The 7,271-nt window shown below is 41.0% G+C and overlaps 1 pseudogene; it reads right to left on the bottom strand.

The window, feature by feature from the left end:
- Window positions 1–2,960: 2,960 nt before the first annotated feature.
- LOC102432474 lies at window positions 2,961–3,891 on the bottom strand (annotated as a pseudogene).
- Between the last annotated feature and the right edge of the window lie 3,380 nt (window positions 3,892–7,271).

Below are 7,271 nucleotides of genomic sequence, written 5' to 3'. Positions count from 1 at the left end.
AAAACAAACATTTTATCTAATTAGCTCTTGTAAATCTTCAAAACATTAACTTAATCTGTGAATTGATTTTTTAAAAATATTTTTTATTGATTTCAGAGAGGAAGGGAAAGATAGAAACATCAATGATGAGAGAGAATCATTGATCAGCTGCCTCCTGCACGCCCCAAACTGGGTATCGAACCCGCAACCCAGGCATGTGCCCTGACTGGGAATCGAACCATGACCGCATGGTTCATAGGTCGACGCTCAACCATGGAGCCATGCCGGCCGAGCTGTGAATTGATTTTTTGCATTTGACAATAAGGTAAATGACTCAAGTCATTTCATAAAGCATACCAATGTATAGGTTCTATAACCCTTTGAGAAAGGTCTTCCTGGAGTTTTAATCTAAGTTCCTTCAGCTGTCACATTATATGTTCTTGTCTATTTTGTTCCCTGTCAGTATATAGCTCAGGGAACAATTGATTGGATTCCTAGTTATCTTTAAGTCAAAGGACATATTTTGTTCTCTTTAATGACTACCTGTAACTTGTGTTGTTCATATTACTCCAGTATACTTATCCAGTGATTAAAGTAGGAATAAGGACTAAATGGAGGGGGGGAAAGCTTCATGAAAAAAAAGAAGAAAAATCAATTGAAATTACAATAGGAAATTGTACGCTTTAGGTAACTCAAGTTCAATATATGTAGAACTTGTTTTTCCTTTTCCAAATCTGCTTCTCTTACTACCATTATTATATTGGTAATAGAAGCAGTTCTGTTGACTTCATTCCCCCAAAATTTCTCATATCAGTCTCTGGCACTGACCTAGTCTGTGTCCTCATGGTTTCTCACGAAAACCTGTCTCTCAGACTTCTTTCCAATCTTCCACTTCCATCCACACATTTCTTTAAAAGCCCAAACTGAATATCCCTTTGCTTAGAAACCTTCATTAGCATTCATTTACTTACAGAATTAAGACTAAATTCTTTAGCAATGGAGTTCAGGGTTTTTTATAACCTATCTCAGCCTTCCTTTCCAACCTCATTTCCAGCCACTCATTTCCATGCAACTTATATGCTAGTTATCAGGACTTGCTTTTGATTATGTTATTTTTCTCCCAGCGGAACCATGTAATTACAGGCCTGTTTTTGTTTTCCTCATGCTTTTTCCCTCTGCCTAGGATGCCCTCACCACCTTCAACCACTAATTAACTCGTCTTTAAAGATACACTTTCTTTTTTTAAAATATGTTTTTATTGATTTCAGAGAAGAAGGGAGAGGGAGAGAGAAACATCAATGATGAGAATCATTGATTGGCTGCCTCTTGCATGCCCCCTACTGGGGATCGAGCTCACAACCCAGGCATGTGCCCTTGACCAAAATCGAACCTAGGACTCTTCAGTTCACAGGCCGACGCTCTATCCACTAAGACAAATAGGCTAGCAGTGGTCAGCAAACTGCGGCTCGCGAGCCACTTGCAGCTCTTTGGCTCCTTGAGTGTGGCTCTTCCTAAGCCTTAGGAGTACCCTAATTAAGTTAATAACAATGTACCTACCTATATAGTTTAAGTTTAAAAAATTTGGCTCTCAAACGAAATTTCAATCGTTGTACTGTTGATATTTGGCTCTGTTGACTAATGAGTTTGCCGACCACTGGGCTATGGCAAAGATACACTTTCAAATATCACCTTTGCTCCACAGCTTTCCCTTCATTTCCTCCACAACCATGATCCTCACTTTAGGCACACAGAAATAATTGTTCCTTCATGTATGTTCCTGTAAGCACTTCTCTTACAGCTCTTACCAATTTATTTCATACATTGATTGTACGTGTATACTAGCAATGATGTATTGCCTGTTTCTCACAACCCTGCTGAGTATGTATCACCATGGTCTATACTAAATGACCCTGTTCACTATTAAGCTATAGCTAATTGGACTAAAGAGGAAATACTGTTTTGCAGTGGATAGATCTGCTGGTCACCACATTAAACAAGTGGTCGAATTAACCTCAACAATAGTGTAGTGGCTTGACATCATGTGCCTCCTGATTTGATGCTATGGGAATTATACACACCACTGAGGTGATCTTGCTAGATATGCTTCATCTTAAGCCAATTATAAAGAAATTCAAATAAATTCAAAATGTAGGGCATTCTGCAGAACTTCTTGCCTGGACACTTCAAAAGACTCAATGAAATGCAAAACAGGGAGGTAATAGGAACCTCACGTCTATTCTGTGACTCTTGAGAGCTATGAGCCAGATCCCCATAGAATTCAAGCCAGATAGTAACTCCCTTCCTAGAATCCAGCAAAGACTCAAATCCTTTCAGAAGTATAATGGACTGCCCTGAAGAGTGTGGCTCAATTGGTTGGAGAGTCGTCCCATGCATGGAAAGGTTGCAGGTCTGATTACTGGTCAGGACACATACCGAGGTTGTGGGTTTTATCCCTGGTAGGCCAATTATCAATATTTCTCTCATACATTGATATTTCTCTCTCCCTCTTTCTTCTTCTCCTCCTCCTCCTCCTCCTCCTCTTCCTCCTCCTCCTCCTCCTCCTCCTCCTCCTCCTCCTCCTCCTTCTTCTTCTTCTTCTTCTTCTTCTTCTCTAAAATCAGTGTCACCTACAGGAAAGCCAGAATTTCTTTTTTCTTTCTTTTTTTTTAAAGACCATATTTCTTTGTTTTGTCCCCCCCCACCCCCCATATAAAAAAGAATCCCAATATCAAGGTAAGGAAGGGGAGAACAAGGGACATACTCTTTGGTGTCAGGAAATAGGAGGGCAGGAGAAGGATAATCCCCAAAGGAGGGGAGGGAGGGAAATGTCATTAAGGCAGCCAGCAAGATATTCCCTGTAAAAAGTTGGAGGAAGCATCTCCACAGCCTCAGATAAAAAGACACAGAGCGCCTTCTCGGTGGGGGGGCTCTGCACTCAAGTGTTCAAAGGAAGGTAAGTGACAGCTTCTCTTCTCGGTTCTGTTGCAGCTACTCCATTGCTCACTCTGGGTTACCTTCTTCCTTTTGTAGATGAGAGTGCTGCAGGGCTCGGAAGGCAGAGATTCGCTTGTGTGGGTTAAAAGTCAGCATCTCCAGCAGCAGCTGTGCTCCAGACTCCTCCATCTCCGGTCTCACCGACTGCACTGGGCAGGGCCCTCTGGGGGGGAAGGCTCCTCGGGGTAGAGACACATCTCGGGGCCAATGTTCCTCTGGAGGCAGCTCAATCAGGTCAAAGATTTTGCCCAATTGGTCAGCTTCAAAGTTTCCGCAGAAGAGAGGCTTTTGACAAAACATCCCTGCAAAGATACAGGCAACACTCCACAAGTCCACAGGTGTTGCGTATGTGGACTGCAGATGAACTTCCAGAGCACGGTACCAGAGTGTAACAAGCACAGGTGTAAGTGCCATCCGGTAGCTGTAGATTCTGGCCAGGCCAAAGTCAGCCAGCTTGACTGGCCCATCACTTGTCACCAGAATATTCTCTGGCTTCAGGTCTCGGTGAACAATGCAATTGGCATGAAGAAAATCCAGGCCTCTTAGAAACTGGCGCATCAGATCCTTGATGGTCTCCATTGGCAAGCCTGGTGGGGGTGCCTTGTCCAGATACGTCCTTAGGTCTTGGTCCGCGTGCTCAAACACCAGGGTCGCTTTGGTCTCCTGGTCAGTTCGGGCAGTGGCACAGACATCCATCAGCCGGGCAACATTGGGATGCTCAAAAGCCTCCAGCTGCCGCAGTAAGGCCACCACAGGAACTGTGCTGATGGGAAGGGCCCCTCCAGCACCTCCTCCACTGGGGACTCTCACGCTCTTGAGGGCCACAAAGTGGCCACTGTGGGGATCACGGGCCTTGTACACCGTCCCATAGGCACCAACACCAATCTCTGCCACTGGCTCATATCATGGAGTAGCCATTCTCAGATCAGAGAAGACCTTCTCCCCGCGCGGGGAACTGCGGGGGCGGACCGTTATCGGGGCCTGGGAGCCGGTTTCTGCGGCGCCATACACTTGATCTCTGTCCGGAGCAACTGGACCATACGGGCCGACCATAGACACAGGCCGCAAGCTAGAGTGGACCCCTCACCATGTCAAAGCCAGAATTTCTTATAAATGTCAAGCAGCTTAATCTACACATTCCTGTCATTCTTGCTCACCTCCCAGAATGTAAATTCATTCAGTTATATGTTCTTCCTCTATTATTTCTCTTCAACTGACTGAACACACCACTTATCACTTTATTTCTTACTTCTTCATTATACCTTTTAAACTTTCATTACATTTTTTGGACTTTATGCTTTATTTTTTATTACATTTTAACAAACTGTACTAGTATGTACGTTCCTTCACTGATGGTAACTTTCTTCTCTGATCTTAATTTAAACAGGTTTATGTCGGAATAGCACTTCTCTCACCATACCATCAGTAGAGGCTGCTATTTGTTTTACATTCAATTTAACTCTGGGTAAAGTGATGGGATCAGTGGCCTCTTCATTTCATGCTACTTTTAGAGTCTCACATATCTAGTTGCCTGTGAAAACCTTGGTTGATGCCATCTAGCTCTAAAAACACCTTTTTTTGGTTGTGGAACTACCTAATCTTCCTCCATTCAATCAACATTTGACTCATGGTTAGTTCAGTATTCTTTTCTACTCAAAGTCCTCACACCTTAGGGGACTTCATATCTATGTTAATGACCTATCCATCATTCTGGACTTTTAGTACCTGAATCTCTATCTTCAATGCCTCTACCCCACTTCAGCCACATACTTCAATGGAAACACTGTGAACCTTGTAGTGGTCCAGGACTAACTACTTCTGAAATAAATTTGTTTGCTATAACATTTGGCAATATTTCCAAGATTCTTACTCTACCAATATCAAAGCATCAATTGTTCAACCACCATCTCACAGATCCATCTACTCCAACCATCTAATACTTTCTTTGTCTTTGCTGTTCTTTCCTATCAAATTGAGATTTCATAGTCTATCAATCACTTCAACCCTCTGTTGCCAGTGTCCTCACCTCCTATATTTTGTGACCTAACATTTGCTTGGTATACTGTTCTGTATAAAAGGTGTTCTTAATCAGAAAGGTTAACTGTGCTGTTAAAATCTTCTTTATCCTTACTCATTTTTATGAATAAAAACCACTATGACAAATATGTTAAATAGATATGATAAATGATAAATTTATTTTTTATTTTCTATCTATAGTATAAGTATAGTAAGGCTAAGATATTAGGTACACACAAGTTTGGGCTTATATCTTCATGATGAGCTGAAAATTTTATTATGTGGTAACTGTTTATGGAAATGTGTCATAATTATTGTCTATGCTGCTTCAGAATAATACATAAGCTCTTTACTGTTAAAATTTGCCTGTTAACTTTACAATAATTTTACATCAGCTATACAGTGAATCTGATAAACAGCATACACCTGTATATTTTTGTCTTTTATATTTTGATTCATACTGGCAATCTGTGGCTTTAACTGGAAATTTAGGTCTGTCTACATTTACTGTCTAAAGTTATTATATATTTTTGTCTTACTTGTCTGTATATTTCTATTTTCTTTAGAAATAACAAATCATCCTATATAATAAAGAGGGGATATGCCAATTGGCCCTCATGCCATTGCAAAGATGGCAGTACCCACAGCCAATAAGGAGAGAATATGCTAATTGACTGCCACGCCCTCAAAGATGGCAGTGCCCACAGCCACAAGATGGTGGTACCCAGTCCCCTCAGCCCCCCCAGCTGCCCAGGGCCGGCCAGAGGTGCAGACAAGCCTCAGATGGCGGCTGACCAGCTGCCCGAGGCTCTGGTAACCAGGGCTGGCCGAGGCTTGTGCTGTCGGCAGTGGCGGCAGCAGAGGTGTGATGGGGGCATCGCCTTCCCCTGATTGCTGGGTCGCCTCCTGTCCCTAAGGGCTCCCAGAATGTGAGAGAGGGCAGGCCGGGCTGAGGGAACCCCCCTCCAGAGCATGAATTTTCATTCACCGGGCCTCTAGTTGGGATATAATTCACAGATAAAATTCACCCTTTTGTTTTAGGTCTCATGTTTTAATTATCTTTTAAAATTACACTTTACAGTCAATATTATTTTGTACTAATTTCAGATGTATAGCACAGTGGTTAGACATATACTTTAAAAAGTTTTGCCCCTCATATTTCCAGTACCCAACTGGCACCATATATAGTTTATTAATATTCACTAAATTTCATATGCTGTACTTTGCATTTCCATGAATATTTTATAACTACCAATCTATATTTCTCAATACCTTCACCCCTTTTACCCACCAACAGTACAAGAAGGTTCTCTTTTCTCCATATCATCACCAATACTTGTTGTTCATTGTTTTATTGATGATAGCCATTCTGACAGGTGTGAGATGATATCTCATTGTGGTTTTAATTTGCATTTTTCTGATGATTAGAGGTGTTGAGTAACTTTTCATATGGCAAATTACCATCTATATGTTCTTGAAGAAGTCTCTATTCATTTTTTTAACTGGATTATTTGATTTTTGGGGGGGTGTTTGTCTGTATCAGTTCCATATAAATTTTGAATATTAACCCATTATAACATCATTAGCTAATATGTTCTCCCATTCACTTGGTTGGTTGCCTTTTCATTTTGTTGATGGTTTCTTTTGCTGTGCAATAGCTTTTTATTTTGATGTAGTTCCATTTGTTTATTTTTGTTTTTGTTTCCCTTGCCTGAGGAGGTATATCAAAGAAATTATTGTTAACAGAAATGTTCCAGATTTTACTGCATATGTTTTCTTCTAGTTTTATGGTTTCAAATCTTACATTTAAGCCTTTAATCTATTTTGAGTTTATTCTTATATATGGTGTAAGAAGGTGATCTAGTTTCAGGTTTTTTTTTTGCATGTATCTGTCCAATTTTCATAACACCATTTATTGGTCTGTCTTTACCCATTGCGTTTTTGCCTACCTTGTCAAATATTAATTGACCATATAGACACAGGTATATTTCTTTTTTAATATATAATTTTATTGATAATATTACTCTCTACCCTTACCCCCCTTACTCTCCTCCTTCCAGCCCCTAGCCACCCCCCCCAGGTGTTCACCACCCTATTTCCCATGTCCATGGTTTATCTCTTCTCATCCCCCATCCGCACATTGAGGTATATCAGTCTGTTCCATGCCTCCATGCTTCGGGTCTTATTTTGTTGGTCAGTTCATTTTGTTAATTAGATTCCACAAATAAGTGAGATCATGTGATATTTGTCTTTCTCAGATTGGCTTATTACACTTAGCATAA

This window comes from Myotis lucifugus, unplaced genomic scaffold (genome assembly GCF_000147115.1).
Source record: "Myotis lucifugus unplaced genomic scaffold, Myoluc2.0 scaffold_2, whole genome shotgun sequence".
In the NCBI taxonomy this organism is placed as follows: Eukaryota; Metazoa; Chordata; class Mammalia; order Chiroptera; family Vespertilionidae; genus Myotis; species Myotis lucifugus.
The sequence above is the reverse complement of the archived record's forward strand: the minus strand, read 5'-3'. Positions and strand labels throughout refer to the sequence as shown.